The sequence below is a fragment of the Budorcas taxicolor genome, chromosome 3, assembly GCF_023091745.1.
Source record: "Budorcas taxicolor isolate Tak-1 chromosome 3, Takin1.1, whole genome shotgun sequence".
Taxonomy (NCBI): Eukaryota; Metazoa; Chordata; class Mammalia; order Artiodactyla; family Bovidae; genus Budorcas; species Budorcas taxicolor.
Genome location: NC_068912.1, coordinates 23,138,849 through 23,161,200, shown reverse-complemented (window position 1 = coordinate 23,161,200; position 22,352 = coordinate 23,138,849). Strand labels below are relative to the sequence as shown.

General features: G+C 46.5%; 1 non-coding gene across 1 annotated transcript; it reads left to right on the top strand.

Moving 5' to 3' along the window:
* The first annotated feature begins 15,882 nt into the window (after positions 1-15,882).
* LOC128045902 (U1 spliceosomal RNA) lies at positions 15,883-16,046 on the top strand. The gene has a single exon (XR_008199229.1). It is a non-coding gene; the product is annotated as a U1 spliceosomal RNA (small nuclear RNA).
* The last annotated feature ends 6,306 nt before the right edge of the window (positions 16,047-22,352 follow it).

Genomic DNA, 22,352 nt, shown 5'->3' with positions numbered 1-22,352 from the left:
TTGGTGTCATCTGCATATCTGAGGTTATTGATATTTTCCCCAGTAAAGGAATGATACTTCTGGGTGAGGAAGCTCAAAAGTGTATCTGTGGCAGAAAAAAAAAATGGTTATCCAAATTCTTTCTAAAACGAGAATTGAAATATAAAGAATATTAAGTGACTTGCCTAAAGTCACATTGCACTGATTTATCTGAACTGCTATTAAAAATAACCCTAATACTATGTACTACATATTAAGCAATTATCACCAAGCTTATTAAAACCTCTGAAGTCTTGGCCAGTACTTGGTCACTAGGGAAAAGCTAGTTAAGAGTTATGATTTATTTTATGGTTACTTGTAAAACGGAAACCATTTTCAATAGGACTTAAGATAGTACGTGTTCTTCAAAAATGTTACCAGGGAAAAAAATGTTACCATGAATAGAAAAATCAGCATTGAAAGAATGATGATTTCTTGACTCAGATTCTAGAATTAGGTCTGGAATGATCATCTGTTGACTGAAGATGATGACAAGGACCACGAGGTAACAGAGAAATATGGCTTTGGGCCTTTGGAGTTGCAAATGAGCAATGCATGCATGTGTGCTCAGTCGCTTCAGTCATATCTGGCTGTTTCCAACCCCATGAACTGTAGCCCACCAGACTTCTCTGTCCACAGAATTCTCCAGGCAAGAATACTGGAGTCGGTTGTCATTTCCTTCTCCAGAGGAAATGCATAAGAACATATTATTGTGGAAGAAACTTTAGCAACATATTTGGCCATAAAGATCACTGAATATTTAATCCATGAAGACAAGATAATTTAAATTCACATGACACTGTCAATTTTGTCCCATAACCTGATTTGAATACCAGGTGTTTCACCTGCCCCTTCCCATTTTCACTGAGACCATTACAGTAAGAGCTGATAAGGAAGGTAGCATATATATGTAGTATGCTTCTTTGTCTAGTTCTGTATTCAGCGTAAATACTTTTGTCTGCTAAAGTACCTGTGACTACACCCAGAAAATCCAACAAATCCGCAAAGTGTAGGGTCTCTGGGTTGAGCTCAGGAAATGTCAGCCAGTATTTAGGATACTATCAGAGTTCAGAATGGCTCTTGATTTGGCAGGACCCTAGCTAGTTTCCCTACTCTTTCCTTGGGGGTGGTGATTTAATCTCTAAGTCGTGTCCAACTCTTGCAACCCCATGGACTGTTGCCCACCAGGCTCCTCTGTCTGTGGGATTTTCCAGGCAAGAATACTGGAGTGAATTGCCATTCCCTTCTAGAGGGGATCTTCCCAACCCAGGAAAGTAACTCCATATTCTTGAACAACAAATCTTATGATAGCCAAGACAGAGCATACAAACTACTATTGTCATGTTGGCAAAAATGTTTACAAAACTCTGATAGGCCTTCAAACATGCACTGATCTACGGTGAGCCAGAGACTGATGGTAGGAACACCATACAAAGGATGTCCCGTGACCTAAGACCACAGCTGAGAATGTGTACACCTGGAGACCCAAATAGCATTTGGACCACTTTAGTATTATTGGAAATGGTTACACAGGCTACTCTGACACCAGTGTGGGTTCCAGAACCAGCTAGCCTGAGTCTATTATTTAGGCGAGTCTGCACATCTTCCTTCCAGCAGGCAGTGAGGTTTAAGAGGCTACCTTCTGTCATCAGTGCTACATGGGTACAGTGATCTAAGCTTATCTACCAACGTGAACATGGTCTTACCAGGGCAGAGAACTAAAACTCAGAAAGGGAGGTTACTTGTTCAAGGTCATTAGAAAGGGCGCAAAATGGGCTTGGACCCAGGTCTTTGACTACTGATTCCACGTTTCCATTATACCTTCTCTATCTAGAATGGTAACCTGCTGAATAGTGCTTCAGGCCCCTTGCAACAATCTTTTCTCTCTTTCGAGATGACAGGAAGGTGCTATTCTCTCTGACCTAGAACTTGCTACCATAGCAGACATGGAACCAGCAACTGATGGATAACAAATCTGTTCCATGCCAAAAGGCAAGACTGTTTCACTAGATCGCCCTTCTTTTCCTTGCCTCCATTTTCTTCAACTTTCCACACTATCACATTGTCTTTTCCCAAAGGAAATATGGAGGAAGGAGAGCATGGTGCATGAAAAGGGCTGCTGATGTGGGTTGAACTGGAGTCACATCCAGGCTGTTCCATCAGCCAGAGTTTGGATGGCCCAGCCTTGGTGAGGAAGGCTATAGCCCTTCTTTTACCTGGTGAAGCACAGTCCTCTCAAAGGATCCATCACTCATCAACACTCCTCCTTTGCTTTGAAACAAGCTTTCAAGTGGACAGTGGTGCATGGCAGATTCTCAGGTCACAATGGAGCTAAAATTTCCTTGAGTAAGTGTCTGTCTGGCATCAGCATGGTTTAGGGCATGTGCTCTGTACTGATCAGTATTACTGATAGAGGTGGAACCTCCTTTGGCCTTAATGAGAAAGTAAGCCGATTGGAGACAACCACTAATTTCCCTCCTGCCTTGTGTGAGTTGGGATTGAAAGGGGTGTGAAAGTGATAGGAAGTCACATCTCTTATCCTGACTATAACTTAGATGCTTAATATTTTTCAGCCCTCTCTTTAATTTCTAGTGATCCTAATAACAAAATTATAAAATTGGGGAGGGAGAGACCCATGACAATACTTAACAAACTTTCCCTCTCTCCACCAAGCTGGGCTTCTTTTTACATAGAAGCAGAGATGATGTGAAGGCCCGTGATTGCACAGGATCTGAGAGCATCAGCCTATGAAATGAAGGGTCCTCTCCCACATGGAGGGCCTCCTCGGTAGTTCAGCTGGTAAAGAAGCCACCTGCAATGCAGGAGACCTAGGTTCGATCCCTGGGTTGGGAAGATCCCCTGGGGGAAGGCATGGCAACCCATTCCAGTATTCTTGCCTGGAGACTCCCCAGGAGGAGCCCGGCGGGCTGCAGTCCATGTGGTCATAAAGAATCAGACACGACTAAGTGACTAAGAATGGTGCTAAGTGACTAAGCATGGCACTAAGTGACTGCATGGCACTAAGTGACTAAGCATGGGACAGTGTTCACAGCTCTTCAGACACGAGTGATGACATTTGAGTTCCTTGAATTGTGTTAAGATTCAAATCACCCCTTACCTCACACAGAACCTCCCCCAACCTCAGCAAAACATTCACTCTGGAGTGACTGGGGCCGCCATTCTAGCTGGATTGATGCCCCCTTCCTCTTTTGACAACCCCAAAAGAAAACCGGGAAAACTGGTGAGTGACACACTCACTTTAGCTTCCGGAAGAGCAAGTACTCCCAGGAACACACACATTCCTGTTCACAGGTGTGCTCAGTGCTATGGCCCATCACACTCTTACCCCCTGACTTTGCCAGGGAGTTCTACCCAGGACCTTCCCTGAACTCTATCATGAGGCATTATCATAGGAGCCAGGGTTAGGGCCGCAGGACTTTCCTTTTGTGCACATGGCTGACTTTAGGATGCTTTATTCACCCCCTACCTCTTGTGTCTCATGCTAGCGAATACAAGGGGTTAGGGTTGTAGCTTCTGGGTGTCAGTCTTCATCTCACTGGTATTCCGCAGCCGACTGGGACCTCAGCCCGTGTGTCCCTTCAGTGTCTGTTCTTCTCAGTCACACGTTTCCTGGCTGATCCTTGTGTTCTGCTACTGCTTCTCACTCGTGTTTCCTTCTGCCCAGGTGTCACCAGTGTTCATCCTTCTTCCCCGGCCACATTGCCAACCAACCCTACAGAAGCCAGATCTTCCCCCGACCTCAATCCTACCCAGCCCCTCTGTCCTCTGAGGAGCACCACGGAATGGGGCAGAATCCTGGAGCCTGGATACCTGGGCAGCAGTGGCCAGTGGGACATGATGAGGCCTCAGAAAGGGAGCATATCCGGGAACCTATCCTCAGGCTCCTCCATGTACCAGCTTCACTCCAAGCCCACAGGTAAACACAAACCCAAGTAGGTCAGCCTGTGAAATGAAGTCTCATTTAGGATCCACCCCTTTCCTACCAGGGCAGCATTTTCCATGTCTCCTCTAGTCCCTGCTCACAGAGTAGGAATAAAGGAAACGGCCCTGGCAGTGCTGAGTCCTTCCAAGCACATCCTTCATTCTCCCCGCCCTGGGCCTCGGGGTGGAGCAGGGGTGTGAGAGAGTCAGTGACCTCTGTGCTCTCATACTCGTATCCTTCTCAGTCCCTGCTCCCTGGTCCCGTCCCAGTTCACTCTCAGACTCTTCCAGAATGCCCGGTGCCAACATTCACAGAACATTCTTCCATCATCAGGAGCTGTTACAGAAAGAGGAGTTGTTTCTACACAGATCCTCACCCCATAAACGTATCCTGTATACAAACCCGATTCAAACTCTCCTCTGACTCCTAGCTCCTTGGTCTCCACCTGGTGGAGAGGTGCAGCCACACAGGTGAATGCTGGGATGCAGCCCAGTTCCAACGGAAGAGACCTGGGATTCTCAGAAATAGGCTGCGTGCAGGCAAAATGAAGCATTTTCTGCAATCACATGTTTATTAGCACCCTCACCTGCTCTTTCCTGCATTTCTCTTTTTTTCAGGGGGTGTTTTTTCCTCTTCTGTTATCAGTCTTCAGATCCCTGGGTCAGTGCAGACTCCTCTTTCCGTATAAAAAGAATTTGAGGGATTTCTTGAGTACCAGTCATTAGCCATGTCAACCCATCCTTGGGCCTTCCCTCTAAGGGGGGCATTAGGGCTTTCTCCCTCACTAAAGGATATTTGGTCACGGATCACAACAAGGAAAGGTATTAGGGGAGGGGATGATAGGAAGGCCTCACTCTAAATCACATTCAAGAGGTGGTCACACCTTTCCAGGTGCTAGGCTGACATCCACAACTTTCAAATACTTTCCTAAAACATGTGAAGTCCCTTACACTTATCAGTTATCCTGGTAACTGTACATGTATTACAGCTCCCTTACACATACCCCTGTATGGGAGGATGCCCACAGGCTTGTTTAGGCCCATGGGGCTGTCCTGTATTTGATGCCAGTATACTCTTCAAGCAGGCTCATCTAAACTTCTGGATGTCTGAATGAGAGAGGATGGTGATATTTAGGGAGTTTGCTGGCCAAGCCCCACCCCCACATGTGACCAGGATGTTACATCTCCACCTCCTCCTGTCCTCGTGGATGGCTGCAGGAGCAGACCTGCTAGAGGAGCATCTTGGTGAAATCTGGAACCTGTGCCAGCACCTGGAGGAGTCCATCTGCATTAATGACTGCCTGCAGGAGCAGCTGGGACACAGGCTCAGTTTCACTGCCTGCAGAAGCAGTAGGAGAGGCCCAGGGCCTCCTATATCTGGTCTATTTAGGGAGAATCTGGAGGTTGCCCTTGGGAAGAACTTTGCAGATTTCACAGCACTGTGGTCTGCTTTCCTCCACTTGCTCCTTACAGTCAGCAACGCAGGGTCAAGGACCATTCCCCTCCCTTTGTGGTGGTATCTGATTCAGAGAGTAACTCTCCTCACTGCAGATCAAACCAGGTCTGGTCCCCAGAATTCTGACTTCTCATCCATCCGAAATCTGCTCATTCGCTGCCTGCTGCCTGCTGACTTCTGTGCTCTGGGCCTGTGATTAGTACTTGGTGGAGCCAGGTCTGCAGGGCCTCCCCCAGCCACTGACCGAGGTGGCCTTCCTGCCCAAACTCTCCCCCAGGCTGCTGACACTGGGAGGCCAGACCTTTCACATGCCGTTATCTTGCCAACACTGAAGTGGCAGCAGCAGCCATTTAGGAATAGAGCCTCCTGAACAGCTCACCCAGGGCACGTGAAATGCATGCAAAGATCCCATGCAGAGGAGCCATAGGAAAGCCAGGCGTTCGGTCTGGCAGACTTCGTCCCACCAGGATGCAAGGCTCAGAGTTTTCTGCTGGGTTTGGACAGTGTCTTTGGAGACAGAGAATGAGCAAACAGAGATCCTCTGTTACCCAAATGTGTAACTTACCTGCTTGCACTTCTCAGGAGAGGTTTATCTCTAACTTCTACTGTCCGGGCCTGGAGTCCACACCTCAGCTCTCCAATGCAAACAAAGTCCTTAGGGGAGAAAGCCAGAGGCTTCAGCCTCAGCTTAGTCACATTTTCAGGGGCAGGAGGGCATTTCCAGATCCTTTTCCTCCCTGGCCGCACCAATCACAGAAGCAAAGAGAGAAGGTGGAGAGAACAGAGCTACTCAGACCCTCCAACCCGAGCTCGATAGATTTTCTCACTCTAGAAAGGGCTACTTCCTGACAATCCCCAACCATGGGCCTCAGACCTAGGCTCCAGAGAGGAGGAGCTTTAGGAAATCCGCTACTTCTGTGCAACCCACTTGCAGATATTCAGTCATTAGCTATCAAACTGGACACCAGTCCATGCCTGTCTGACCTCCCCATAACTCACAGCTAGTTTCAATCCAGGAAAGGGAGGAACATAAGGCCTATACAACTTCTCAGATTTCTCCAAAACTTGCTGAAGCTCCCTGTGTCCCTCCCATGCTGAAGTGCTGGCCCCACACCTCCTTCCTACTTGGACACTGGGGCCTACCATGCAGGCCTGCAAGCCTTGTAATTCCCCAGCTGCAACACCAAAGAAAAACAGCCCATAGACGGTGACAGACAACAACCGTTCAGTGGATATAGAATCTTACAAATCCTAAACAGAGGGTCCTGGAGTGACACGCCACAGTGTTCAGCAAATGGCAGGAACAACAAGGCAAGGATCTTCACTACTGGGGGTGGGGGAGGGGACAGACTTGAGTGGAGACTATAACTTAAAGGAACCCTTGATGTCTGATTGGCTCACCCGTCACCAGGGAAACCAGAGGCTGGGGTCAGGGCAAACACATAGTTGGTTATTGATTAAGCCATATAATTAAGGCACTCCAAATCGGGAAAGGAGTACGTCAAGGCTGTATATTGTCACCCTGCTTCTTTAACTTATATGCAGAGTATATCATGAGAAACACTGGGCTGGATGAAGCACAAGCTGGAATCAAGAGTGCCAGGAGAAATATCAATAACCTCAGATATGCAGATGACACAACCCTTATGGCAGAGAGTGAAGAACTAAAGAGCCTCTTGATGATAGTGAAATAGGAGGGTGGAAAAGTTGGCTTAAAACTCAACATTCAGAAAACTAAGATCATGGCATCTGGTCCCATCAGTTCAGTTCATTTCAGTATAGTCACTCAGTCATGTCCGACTCTTTGCGACCCTATGAATCGCAGCACACCAGGCCTCCCTGTCCATCACCAACTCCTGGAGTTCACTCAGACTCATGTCCATTGAGTCAGTGATGGCATCCAGCCATCTCATCCTCTGTCATCCCCTTCTCCTCCTGCCCCCAATCCCTCCCAGCATCAGAGTCTTTTCCAGTGAGTCAACTCTTCACATGAGGTGGCAAAAGTACTGGACTTTCAGCTTTAGCATCATTCCTTCTAAAGAAATCCCAGGGCTGATCTCCTTCAGAATGGACCTGTTGCATCTCCTTGCAGTCCAAGGGACTCTCAAAAGTCTTCTCCAGCACCACAATTCAAAAGCATCAATTCTTCGGCGCTCAGCCTTCTTCACAGTCCAGCTCTCACATCCACACATGACTACTGGAAAAACCATAGCCTTGACTAAACGGATATTAGTCAGCAAAGTAATGTCTCTGCTTTCGAATATGCTATCTAGGTTGGTCATAACTTTTCTTCCAAGGAGTAAGCATCTTTTAATTTCATGCTTGCAGTCACCATCTACAGTGATTTTGGAGCCCCCCAAAATAAAGTCTGACACTGTTTCCCATTCTGTTTCCCATGACTTCATGGAAAATAGATGGGGAAACAATGGAAACAGAGACAGACTTTATTTTGGGGGTTCCAAAATCACTGCAGATGGTGACTGCAGCCATGAAATTCAAAGACACTTCCTCCTAGGAGGAAAAGTTATGACCAACATAGACAGCATATTAAAAAGCAGAGACATTACTTTGCCAAGAAAGATCCATCTAGTCACAGCTATGGTTTTTCCAGTAGTCATGTATGGATGTGAGAGTTGGACTATAAGGAGAGCTCAGCACTGAAGAATTGATGCTTTTGTACTGTGGTGTTGGAGGAGACTTTTGAGTGTCCCTTGGACTGCAAGGAGATCCAACCAGTCCATCCTAAAGGAAATCAGTTCTGAATATTCACTGGAAGGACTGATACTGAAGCTGAAACTCCCATACTCTGGCCACCTGATTCGAAGAACTGAGTCATTTGAAAAGATTCTGATGCTTGGAAAGATTGAAGGTGGCAGGAGAAGGGGATGACAGAGGATGAGATGGTTGTATGGCATCACCAACTCGATGCACGTGTGTCTGAGTAAACTCCGGGTGTTGGCGATGGACAGGGAGGCCTCGTGCGCTGCAGTCTATGGGGTCGCAAGACACAACTGAGCAACTGAACTGAACTGGTAAATAAGGGAACTGGATAGTCATGTAGGTGAAGGAGTGGCTGGTGAAGGAGAATGAACAGATAGCAAGAGAACAGTCATTTTGAATGACTAGACCATACAATTTCATCTGGAGGTGCCAGCAAACTTCCTTCAGAGCTTCTGCAACACTGTTCAGTGGACATCCACAGCTGGGCCTCATTTCCTGTGTGGATGGAGTGGGGTTGGGGAGCCAACCTCAGTGTTGATTGGTTGATTCAATATATCAAAATTAACAATTTTGTTTACAAATATTTACTGAATAATCAAAAAGGCTCAGAATATGGTTCAAAAGGATTAAGTCCAGAATGAAAGAATGCTTATGGAATAAATGGAATATCCAAGAGATATTTCTAAATTAGCCTCCTTAAGCAAGAGATGTGAGAGGAAAGGTCGCTGCTTGGGAAGATAACAAAACCCACAGAAAAAGGAAAAGGCAGAACTACGAAACTACCAGGGCTTCCCTGGTGGCTCAGCAGTAAAGATCCAGGAAGGGGAGGAACATGAGGCCTGCACACCTTCTCAGATTCCTGCCAGTGCAGGGTAGGAGGCACCGGTTCAATACCTGGGTTGGGAAGATCTCCTGGAGGAAGAAATAGCAACCCAATCCCATATTCTTGCCTGGAGAGTCCCATGGACAAAGGAGCTTGGTGGGCTACAGTCCATGGGGTCGAAAAGAGTCAGACATGAACACACACCTATGCACCCTTACATGAACAAAGCCAGGAGGGTACAATGTGGTCCTTCCCTTGGAACTTGCCTTATAAAAAAGATGGCACCAAGATTTTAAGTTATCTGGGATCTTGTGAACCAGCCTTCCTCCATCCATGTCCAGAGTTCCTGACTTTTGGTCACATATCCTAGGGGTTGACCTTAAGACCTGTGCTGCTTTAGCTGGCTGTGGAGGTGGAGCCTTCTTACTCTGTCCTGTCCAAGCAAGAATCTAACTGGAGAGAAATGTATCTGTGCTTCTTAGGCTGGTGGGAAATATTCCCTCACCTTCCTTCCAGACTGCTCAGCCCTCTTCTTTGCTGGCCTGCTTTCTGTTGGGAGGAGGGTATAGTAGTGGGAGTGATCCAAGAGGAGCAGGGAGAGGGAGCAGGAGTGGGAACAATAAAACACTGGTGAGATGCTAGTGAGGACAGGGAGGAGAAAGGAAAACAGAGGCCGAAGGAGGAGGAGGAGGAGCAGAGCTTGATGCCAAGCTGCTCTAGTCTCTGGTCCCAGAATGGCAGCTGCTCTCTCTTGAACTTCCCTTGAATTTATCCTGGACACACACAATGGGCACACACACACACACACACACACACACACACACACCCCAGCTCCTCTCACATCGTCGAACCTCCTTTATTCACAGAAGAGCAGCCTCTCAGTCCCCGTCCCCTTCCACGCCCAGATTCTGGGAGTTCTTTTTCTCTGAGCCTCCCCAGAATTAGGCACAGATTCTTCACCAGCACCCAAACCCTTGTCTATGGCTGTGGAGAGTCCAAAGCATAGAACTCATCCAGTACAAGAGGAAATGCAGGCCACATGGGGTATTGGGTCACTCTGAAGAATGATCAGCTGTCCCAGGCCATTCTGGGTTGTTATTTTTGAAGATGTCAAACTCATGCAAAAGAAACTCTGAGATCCTTGTTGCAGGCCATTGCTGCACGCAGCAAATTATGCTGTGCTGTGTGCTGTGCTTAGTGGCTCAGTCATGTCCGACTATGCTATGAAATCTTAAACCAGGTGATGACTCCTCATTTGAAAGTCATGGACAACCCTTTAAAAGCCAAAGCAGTTGGTGAGTGCTAATTACTGAAAATCAACAAGACTGGGGCAAATCCCAAAAAGGGACAAGTAGGAGAAGCTGCTTAGGTCAATGACTAAGTGACCTCCTGTATTAGTCAGCTTAGGCTTCCAGAAAAAAAAAAATGCTATGGACTAAGTGGCTTAACCAGAAATCTCAGTTTTGAGAAGTCCTAGATCACAGTTGGAACTTCCTAGCAAAACAGTTTCTGCTGCAAGCTCTCTTCCTGGCTTGCACATAGTCCTTGCCTGGCTGGGTCCTCACAAGGTCATTTCTTGTTACTTGAGCTGGGGTAGGGCAGGAGCCCAAGCTCTCTGGTATCTCTTCATTTAAAGACATGTATGTACCCTTTTTCCTACTTGGAACCAGTCTGTTGTTCCATGTCCACTTCTAACTGTGGCTTCCTGACCTGCATACAGATTTCTCAAGAAGTAGGTCATGTGGTCTGGTATTCCCATCTCCTTCAGAATTTTCTACAGTTTATTGTGATCCACACAATCAAAGGCTTTGGCATAGTCAACAAAGCAGAAATAAATATTGTTTTGGAACTCTCTTGCTATTTTGATGATCCAGAGGATGTTGGCAATTTGATCACTGTTTCCTCTGCGGTTTTCTAAAACCATGATTACAGCCATGAAATTAAAAGATGCGTACTCTTGGAAGGAAAGTTATGACAAATGTAGACAGTGTGTTGAAAAGCAGAGACATCACTTTGTCAACAAAGGTCCGTCTAGTCAAGGCTATCGCTTTTCCAGTGGTCATATATGGATGTGAGAGTTGGACTATAAAGAAAACTAAGCGCTGAAGAATTGATGCTTTGAAACTGTGGTTTTGGAGAAGACTCGTGAGAGTCCCTTGGACTGGGAGGAGATCCAACCAATCCATCCTAAAGAGATCAGCCCTGGGTGTTCATTGGAAGGACTGATGCTGAAGCTGAAACTCCAATACTTTGGCCACCTGGTGCAAAGAGGTGACTCATTTGAAAAGACCCAGATGCTGAGAAAGACTGAGGGCAGGCGTAGAAGGGGATGACAGAGGATGAGAAGGTTGGATGGCATCACCGACTCAAAGGATATGAGTTTGGATAGACTCCGGGAGTTGGTGATGGACAGGGAGGCCTGGCATGCTGCAGTCCATGGGGTCTCAAGGAGTCAGGATGGGACTGAGCAACTAAACTGAAACTGAAACATCCTATCAGTGCCCCAAGGCTAAATCTCATTTAAATTTAATTACATCCTTCAAAGTTCCTTCCCCAAATACAGCTTCACTGGGGATTAGAGTCCAAGATAAGAATTCGTGGGGGGTGGGGGGAGGGAAACACATATACTCAGCTCCTAACACCCTCCCCAGCCTCCTCTCCCCGTGAAGGCATTTGCAGCTCTCAACTCTGATCCCTGGGAACTGCCCAGGCACTGGGTCCTCAGATTTGTCACCCCATGGGCATTTTCCTTCTCTCTCTGACTCAGATGCCTCAATACGGGGCCCAGCTGTTGACTGGCTGACCCTCAGAGGCACTGGACTGACTTGCTTTCACCTGAATCACTTTCAGAATGGAGCAGCCACCACTGACTGATATGCTTGCAGAAATGTGTTCCCTGGGGAGACTGGCTGTGGTGGTAGACTAATGCTTCCTCAAAGATGCCCACACCTGGGTCCCTGGAATTTGTGATTATGTTACTTGACATGGAGACAGAGAATTTGTGGGTGTGATTAAATTAAGGAGAAGTCAGGTGGGCCTTAGGAAGCATCACTACGAATAAAGATAGTAGAGATGATGGAATTCCAGTTGAGCTATTTCAAATCCTAAAGATGATGCTATGAAAGTGCTGCACTCAATATGCCAATACATTTGGAAAACACAGCAGTGGCCACAGGACTGGAAAAGGTCAGTTTTCATTCCAATCCCAAAGAAAGGCAATGCCAAAGAATGCTCAAACTAATACACAATTGCACTCATCTGACACGCTAGCAAAGTAATGCTCAAAATTCTCCAAGCCAGGCTTCAGCAATACAGGAACCGTGAACTTCTAGATGCTCAAGCTGGTTTTAGTAAAGGCAGAGGAACCAGAGATCAAATTGCCAACATCCGCTGGATCATCAAAAAAGAAAGAGATTTCCAGAAAAACATCTATTTCTACTTTATTGAGTATGCCAAAGCGTTTGACTGTGTGGATCACAATAAACTGTGGAAAATTCTGAAAGAGATGGGAATACCAGATCACGTGACCTGCCTCTTGAGAAATCTGAATACAGGTTAGGAAGCAACAGCTAGAACTGGACATGGAACAGACTGGTTCCAAATAGGAAAAGGAGTACATCAAGGCTGTATATTGAAACCCTGCATATTTAACTTATGTGCAGAGTACATCATGAGAAACACTGGGCTGGAGGAAGTAGAAGCTGGAATCAAGCTTGCCGGGATAAATATCAGAACCTCAGATATGCAGATGACACCACCCTTATGGCAGAAAGTGAAGAAGAACTAAAGAGCCTCCTGATGAAAGTGAAACAGGAGAATGAAAAAGTTGGCTTAAACCTCAACATTCAGAAAACTAAGATCATGGCATCTGGTCCCATCACTTCATGGCAAATAGACGGGGAAACAGTGGCTGAATTCAATTTTCTGGGCTCCAAAATCACTGCGGATGGTGAATGCAGCCATGAAATTAAAAGATGCTTGCTCCTTCAAAGGAAAGTTATGACCAACCTAGACAGCATATTAAAAAGCAGAAACATTACTTTGTCAACAAAGGTCCGTCTAGTCAAGGCTATGGTTTTTCCAGTGGTCATGTATGGATGTGAGAGTTGGACTATAAAGAAAGCTGAGCGCTGAAGAATTGATGGCTTTTGAACTGTGGTGTTGGAGAAGCCCCTTGAGAGTCCCTGGGACTGCAAGGAGATCCAACCAGCCCATCCTGAAGGAGATCAGTCCTGGGTGTTCACTGGAGGGACTGATGTTGAAGCTGAAACTCCAATACTTTGGCCACCTGATGTGGAGAGCTGACTCATTTGAAAATACTCTGATGCTGGCATAGATTGAGGGCCAGAGGAGAAGGGGATGGCAGAGGATGAGATGGTTGGATGGCACCACCGACACAATGGACATGGGTTTGGGTGGACTCCAGGTGTTGGTGATGGACAGGGAGGCCTGTCAGGCTGCCGTTCACGGAGTCTCAAAGAGTTGGACAGGACTGAGGGACTGAACTGAACTGAGATAGTGTGGGGCCCTAAATGGGAAACCTTAAGAAAGAAGGGCTAGCTTTGTGGTTTAGAGCTAAGACGGCGACTGGAGGAAGAGATGACAGCGTGGTGAAAGTTGTTTGTCAAAACTTTTGATTGGCTCTCTTGACTTCTGTGCACGTGGACAGTGCCTGATCACCATAGACTCCTGTTACAATGAAGCGCATGACGACTTGACCTTTAACGTGATTGGTGCAACTATGGTATATTAAGATTTGACCTTTAACGTGATTGGTGCAACTATGGTATATTAAGATTTGACTTTTAACGTGATTGGTGCAACTATGGCATATTACAATTTGACCTTTAACGTGATTGGTGCAACTGTAGAAAGTCCCTCGCAAAACCCCCATGCTTGCCTATATAAACCAAGAGTTTGTGGCAATAAAGCGCACTGCTTAGATGGAACTCCTGTCGCGTCTGATTGTCTCTCTCTTGCCGAGGGGGTGGGTTGGCGGACAGCAGGCTCACCTCTCCTCGGGACCCCTTGGCTTTGCGGAGGGAAGTTCCACTGCCTCTCTTTCTGCGGAGCGCCCCCTGTTCATACAGACAGAAGGAGAGTAGATGTCAGAATAATCTGTTTGAGAATAACTTGATCAGCTATAATTATCTTTGAAGATGAGAGGGACCTATGAGAGTAGAATGCGGGCATCTTCTAGAGGCTGGACAAGGCAAAGAAAGAGATTCTCTCTTAGTATCTCCAGGAAGAATCACCACAACCCAACCGTCACTTTGATTTTTGCCCAGGGAGATGCATCTTGGATTTCTGATCTCCAGTCATAAAATAAATGTGTGTTGTTTTAAGCCACTAAGTGTGTAGTAACATGTTTCAGTAGCAATAGGAAACTCCTAGAGTGGACAGCGGTGGATAAAGAATATTTAAAGTCAGTGTGCAGGATGAGTAGTGTCAGCTGTTCCAAGAAAGGACAGGTTTTCCTGGAAGTTGACTGGGTGCTGAGTTTAAGATTCTCCCTCCAGGCTAGTCACCCTCCCTCTTAAGCCAAATGCACTTCAAGGATCAAGCTCCTCCACTCCTTGGTCTCTGGTCTGAAAAGCAAGCTGCTTGCCTTCTCCAGCCTCCCCACTCCCTGCCCTCAGGTCTAACCCAGTCTTGCTCAGTGGGAGAAAACAAACCTCATTCTTCAAGCAAACACACCATCTTTCTATCCCTTATTTTGGTCATCAGCTTCTTCAGAATCTTCAACTTTTGTATTCTGTATGGTGAGAAAAGGAAAAACTTGGTACCTGGGAGACCATTGGGATGAACTAAGAAGGTGCACAGAGAATACAACACATAGAACTTTGAGATATAATTCTTGTCAGCTACAAACTGCCACTTGCCATCTACCTTTACAAGGATTAAATGCTGCAGCCTCTGATGTTCAATACCCCCTGAAAAGAGTTTGGGGTGGAGAGCAGGAAAAACTGGCAGAACAAGTCTTCAGGTAGTGATGTATTTTCAGGAGCCAAATTTATGACCCGAATATCTCCTAGTACCTAGAAAAGCACTAAAATCCTTCATGGTGACATGTGATCCTCAGGACTAGCAGTAACATTCTGCAAAGAATCTGCATTTGAATGCATGTGCTCTCCTTCACCAAGACTACATATACCCTGACCTTCACCCCTATCTTTGTGGAGCAAGTTCTCAGAGCTATCTGAAATGCTGCCTCCTGAGCTCCTCATTTTGCCCCAAATAATACTTGAACTCACAACTCTGACACTGTGCATTTTTTAAAGTTACCACCCTGCATCTATATGCCTACACACGGAACACATACTTATGGTTTATTTTGTTCCTACAAATATATATTTACATTCATTGTTTACAACTTCTTTCTTCTTAAAACAAAATTGGATCAGCATAACAGAGGACCACAGAATTACTATTCTCAGCATGGAACCCAGAACAAAGGTTAAGAATGCAAGGAAGGTGGCTAAATTCCCCTACATCTCAACTAAAGAATAAAGGGTCTGCTTCCACTGATTCCTGGGCTCCCTAAGCTGTCTGGAATCATGACCTCACTTCTTCAGCAGCTGGCCTGCCCATTGGTTGTCTCGGCTGGGGTGGGAGGGGAGATGAGGGGCATGGGACAGGGCCTGGGTTGGAAAGGAACGGCCTTACAGGTCCTGAATGGGGCTGGGCTTATGGAAATTTTGCAGCGGAAGTGGTACACTTCTTGGCCTGCCACTTTGCTGGTTGTGGAAGTTTTTCACAGACACTGCTTGGATTTTATTAGAAGAGTTGTTAGGAGTGCCTGAGAGGTGCAGGAAACAGTGGGTTGCGGACGGTGGTGGAAGAGATGGGGGCAATATCAAAGTGAGCCTGTGCGCACGGTGAACATGTCTAAGGCTGGGCGGGTGGCGGGCAGAATTACTTCATACTTACCTGGCTGGGCAGATACTGTGATCATGAAGGTGGTTCTCCCAGGGCGAGGTTCACCCATTGCACTGTGGGTGTGTTGACCTCTGCAGTTTCCCCAAATGTGGGAAACTTGACTGCATAATTTGTGGTAGTGGAGGACTGCATGTGCGCTTTCCCCAGCTAACTATGGTTTCAATGACAGAACTATCTTCTATGGTTATGTGGGATTTCTCTGGCAGCTCAGGTGATTTGAAACACCTCCCTGCAATGCAGGAGGCCCTCAGAAGATTTTCTCCAGAAGGAAATGGCAACCCACTTCAGTACTCTTGCTTGGAAACCCCATGGATGGAAAAGCCTGGTGAGATTGCAAAAGGTAAACATGACAAGTCAAACAAGTTCAGCTCAGTAGTGAATACACTGCTCCCTCAAGCTATGATGTTTTGTATTATGCGTTATTTTCTATATATATACTACAGTAGCTACTTCAGTTCAGTCTTGTCGTCTCTGTAGACCCCACGGACTGCATGCAGCACACCAGGCTTCTCTGTCCATCGCCAACTCCTGGCGTTTACTCAGACTCAAGTCCATTGAGTTGGTGATGCCTTCCAGCCATCTCATCCTCTGTTGTCCCCTTCTCCAACCACCTTCAGTCTTTCCCAGCATCAGGGTAATTTCACATGAGTCTAGGTGGTACATCAAAGGTTCTATCTTGTCAGCCTGCTTATTTACATGCAGAGTACATCACATAAAGTACTAAACTGGGTATGCAGATGACACCATCCTTATTGTCACGTGAGTGTATGTTCCTTGGTTCTTTGTCTCGTCACAACAAAGATTTGGAGCAATGGACATTAAAGCCCTAGGCGTGTCACACCTCTTGGGTCTTGGACAAACCGTGTTATAGCTCTTAGACAAATCAGTGTTACAGCTCCATTTTATTTAGAAGATAGCAGGAGAATCCAACCTCAAAGCGTGAGGGCATGCCAACCCAAAGATTTGAAGAGAAGAGAGTGGAGGAGCGCGTGGGAGAGGGGGAAAGAGAGAGAGAGAGAGGGAGATAGAGAGAAAGAGCACAGCATGTGGGAGAGGGAGAGAGAGAGTGTGCTTTGATTCTTCCTTTTATATGTTTTCTTCCACCTGGGCCCACCCTATGCAAATGGGGCTTAGCCAGGAGTGCTGTTTGTTCTACCTGAAGTCTTCACTCTGGTCCTCGGACCTTCCTTTGACCTTCCTTGTTTTTTTTTTAGCCACCGCCATTTTGGACTCTTTCCCTGTTCTACCTACCTAACATTATGACGCCAGAAAGCAGAAAAAGTGAGAGTGAAAAAAGTTGCCTTAAAACTCAACATGCAAAAGACAAAAATCATGGTATCTGGTCCCATCACTTCATGACAAATAGATGGAGGAAACAAGGTAAACAGTGACAGACTTTCTTTACTTGGGCACTAAAGTCACTGCAGATGGTGACTGCAGCCCTGAAATTAAAAGATGCTTGCTCCTTGGAAGAAACGCTACTACAAACCTAGACAGCATATTAGAAAGCAGAGACATTAATTTGCCAACAAACGTCTGTCTAGTCAAAGCTATAGTTTTTCCGTGGTCATGTATGGATGTGAGTTGAATCATAAAGAAGAGGAAAAATTGCTCAGTCTTATGAGACTCTGTGATCCCATGGACTGTGACCTACCAGGTCCCTCTGAGGCAAGAGTACTGGAGTGAGTCGCTATTTCCTTCTCCAGAGGATCTTCCGGACTTGGGGATGAAACCCAGGTCTCCTGCATTGCAGGCAGACACTTGAACCTCTGAGCCACAAGGGAAAACCAAAGAAAGCTGAGCGCCAAAGTCTTGATGCTTTTGAACTGTAGTATTGGAGAAGACTCTTGAGAGTTTCTTAGACTGCAAGATTACACCAGTCACCTAAAGGAAATCAGTCCTGAATATTCATTGGAGGGACTGACGCTGAAGCTGAGTCTCCAATACATTGGCCACATGATGTGAAGAGCCAAATCGCTAGAAAAGACCCTGATGCTGGGAAAATTGAAGGCAAGAGGGGAAGACGACAACAGAGGACGAGATGGTTGGATGGCATTACCAATTCAGTGGAAATACGTTTGAGTAAGGTCTGGGAGATGGTGAAGGGCGGGGAAGCCTGACATTCTGCAGTCCATGGGGTCGAAAAGAGTCGGTCACGACAAAGCGGCTGAACAACAAAACCCATACTTTCCACCGCTCAACGCTTACAGGATTTGGCACATTCGAACAGTCCTGTTACTGCTGTAAACCGTTCTTTGGGCCTAACTTATTTGGGCTGGAAGTTCCTATACTGGCATGGTGCAACGGGTGGGAAGGCCGATCCTTCCGACCAGAGCAAACGCCGTGTCGTACCCCCACCCCCGACTCCCCACCCCACGAAGCCGGCGGTGGCCCGCAATTCTACCCTTGGACGTGGGTACCAGGCATGGGACAGCCCACGAAGTCCCAAGGGCTCTTCTGAGGACGTTCAGAGTTCCCGGGGCAGCAGGAAGAGGACAACTCCAAAGAGGGAAGGGGCTTTGTAAAATTTTTCCTGGCGGGAATTTTACCTCAGGGCAGAAAACTCTAGAAATACCAGCAGAGCAGGAGCGTTTGGGGGAGGCCTAAAAGCCCCTCCCCGTCGCTCACCCGGAATGGGTTTCCTCTCATTCCGCTGCGTCCAAAGCTGTAGAGACGGCCGCGGCCGGCGAGGCAGGCGCCCCCTGGCGTCGGGAGGAAGCAGCTCGGGCGGAGTGACAAGCGCGCCGGGAGGGAGGGAGGTCCTGGGACCGCGCGGCTGCGAGCCACGCGGCTCAGCCGCTGGAGAGCGAGGCGGCCGTGTTCCCACGGTCTAACGGTCAGCACTCTGGACTCTGAATCCAGCGATCCGAGGTCGAGTCTCGGTGGGACCTTTCCCTTTAGGCCGCACGCAGGGTCTTTTACCGGCGCAGCCGGAACTCAGTCTCCTGAGAGCGCACTGCGCCTCAGGTGCGCGCTGAGGGGACCTAGTCTCCCGCCCCAGCGCCCAGCTCGTCCTGCTCTCGGGACCAGAAGGCCTGGGTCCCGCCAAGGAGGCCCTGGGCCCCCGTGCTCTGCCGCCTCCCGCTCAGCAGCCGAGGTCCGAAACCTGCTGCTCTGAGCAGCGCAGGGCCCTGGAGCACGGGGAGGTGGGGGACGAGCCCGTGGCGTCCCCGCAGGACCCTGCGGCTCTGCCGGTCGATGGTCATCGGAGGCCCGGCCCCGCCGCCAAAGGGCGCAGCGACCGAAGCACTGCCGCCCCCTGTCGGGTCACCCTGGGTCTCGAGGTCAAAGGCAGAAGCTGCGCCCACTGAGTCCTGCCCCACGAGGGGGCTTCGGACCGCACGTCTTGTCCCTGTGAATAATGGTCCGGGGGCTGTGATGTCATTGACCAGCCAGGGTGACAGCTTTCCGGGCGGGGTCCAGACCTGAATGGGAAGTACTATATTTTATTCAGGTGCCCTATTAGTCACAGTTTTGATTCATCCTGTTTCAATTTATTTCAGAACTTCTTGCTCCTAAGCCTCCTTTGGACACGAAAAACCGCTGTTAGGCTGACTTGAACCTTGACTCCAGGAAATCTTGTCCTTTCATCCCAAACTCAGCCAGAAAGAGGAGTCTGGGCGGTGTATTCCACCGTCTGAGATCAGGGGTCGGTCACCCACGCCTTTGAGGCACTTGCAGATCTTATAGTCGGGGCCAGAATAGTGAATATATTCTATGCAGTTAGATTTGAGTTGGAAACAGCATTCACTTTTCTATCATTATAAAATTGACTTTTTAAATGGCACTTCTAGACATTGGAAAAACGATGTAACTTTGTGGAACAACCATATAGATGAAAACTATAAAACAGTATAATTTATATGTACCCTGAACAGTGACAAAAGCTTTTAAAAAGCTGCTTTCCTTACTTGTGTTATTATGGGCATTGTTGCTATTTCTTCTTATTCCAAATGATGTGGGGATAAGCAAAGGAGATTGTATGAAATCTTTTATTTCTATTACTCCCAGTGTCCTTAATAACAAAAATACTGGTATACAGAAAAGAGGCAGATGAAAGATAAACATTCAATAAAGCCTGACATTCTGAATTTGAATATATACATTCATACGAAGATGAGTATGTATTTCCTACTTCTGTCCTCTGGAAATGCCTAGAAATAAACCAAATCCAGTAAGCATCTTAAGGTTACAATTTGATTTGGGAATAACATTTTGCACAAAAGGAAACTCGAGATTCTTAGAAAAATGACTGAGTCCAGGTCAGGGGCAGAAAATATTCAGGATCAAAGAGAAGCACCTTGTCATAGTGTTATCAAGAAAGGTCTCAAATACTATTAGAACCTTTTCAAAAGAATTGAGGAGCCAGCTTAAAGTCAGCTTCACTGCCAAAAGAGAGATAATTTGAGTATTGATAAGAGCTATGTTGCAATAAATTGAAATCCTTCATGGTGTTTGAAATTTTGAATTCGTATAAGTGCACAGGGGAAAGAAAGAAATAAAAGAATTGGTGACCACAGGGGATACTTGGAGTATTGCTCATTAAGCTGCAGTTTTCTTTACAGAGGGTACCACTGAGTAACTAAACAGTATTTAGTATTTAGGAGAAGTTTCTTTTGATGCAAGTATTCCAATTAAATACTACATGATGATGGAATATCACCATTTCATGCCACATTATCAGTAAATGGATGGAGAGGTCTTGAACTAAAAGGGCTGGTAATACTGTTCGAGGAAACACACAGGACTTGATGTGCCTCCTCATCAGAGTGCGCACACCACTTCTGAAGTAGTCTTACCAGGACTGCAAGTGTGACTCTCATCAGTCTCTGTATCTACAGCTCCAAAGTAGGGACCGCTAGACATATGGCTGTTGAATAGTTACAAAGTAGTAGGACTGAGGACCTGGATGTTCATTTCTAATTCATGTGACTGTCACCTTAAAAGTTGGAGACATGCATAATATTTTTCTATAAAACACAAGTTTAAAACATTGGTAGAATTCTATTTCCTTTGAGTGTGTGCTCAGTCGCTCAATTCTATCCAACTCTTTCGGGTCCATGGATCATATCCCGGCCGGCTCCTCTGTCCATGGGATTTCCCGGGCTCGAATACTGGAGTGGGTTGCCATTTCCTATTCCAGAGGATCTTCTTGACCCAGGGATCGAATTCGCATTTTTTGTGTCTCCTGCATTAGGAGGCGAGTTCTTGGGAAGCCCCATATTTCCTTTAAGGTATATATAGCATTATCAGCTATGTAGAAGATTATATTTGCATTATTGTGCTCTTATACTTTTTAGTTGTCAATGTGGTTACTAGAAAATTTTAAACTACGAGTGTGACTTGCATTTTTGTTACATTACATTGGTGCTGTGTATTCTACCACCAAGAAGGAAGTATGAAGGACAGAAACACTTATTAAAGTACACCCTAGTATACAGTTTAGACTGTGGCAATGCTACAGAAAAACCAACTCAGTTTCTTCAACAAATGAATGATTTAAAGGGGAAATAAAGGACAGCAACAGACCAAGCGAGATGGAGAGCGGGTGAGAGAGAGAGTAAAGAAGGAAGGAAGGAAGGAAGGAAAGAAGAAATTGAAGGTAAGCATACATGTAAGAGACTTAAATGCATTATCTTAGGGATTCCAGTTTGTGGATTCTATTTGGATCCAAACAAGAAGACTAACTTAGAAACAATAATGGAGGAGTGGGAGGGGGGCTTCCCTGGTGAAGAATGTGCCTAGCAATGCAGAGGACACAGGTTTGATCCCTGGTCCAGGAAGGTCCCACATGCTGTGGGGCTCGTAAGCCCACAAGCCGCAACAACTGAGCGCACGGGCAGCAACTACTGAAGCCCAAGAAACCAGCAAACGACAAGAGAGTAGCTCCCCCTCTCCACACCTGGAGAAGCCCTATGCCAAGCTATAAAGACCCAGGGCAGCCATAAATAAACTAATTAATTAAAAAAAATCCTATGTGGTCAAATAAGCTGAAAAAAAATGCTGCATTTAAAAAAATGGAAAATGTGAATAGTCTTTTATGATATTAAAGATTTTGAATTAATTTATGATTATAATGCCATGATGATAATACTTTCAAAAAGAGTTCTCACTGAGGGGAAACATGCTGACATAATTATAGATGAAACATGATGTCTGAGGTTTCCTTTAAAAATGTAGGAAAAGGTAAGTGCATGGATTGTAGTAAGACAAGTTCAGCCATAAGCTGGTAATTGTAGACCATGCCTGACAAAGATGGGCCTGTTCTGTTATGTCTACTTTTGTGTACTATTGAAACTTCAGATTTGAAAAAGGATGATAGGAGAACACAGGACCACCTAGAATAATAGCAGCTGAATCTCTCAACATACAATTCCAAGGGGTAGGGACTAAGAGAGAGAGTCAAGGCCACCACTCAGAGCCCAGCCACAAACACCCAGGGCCCAGAGAGGC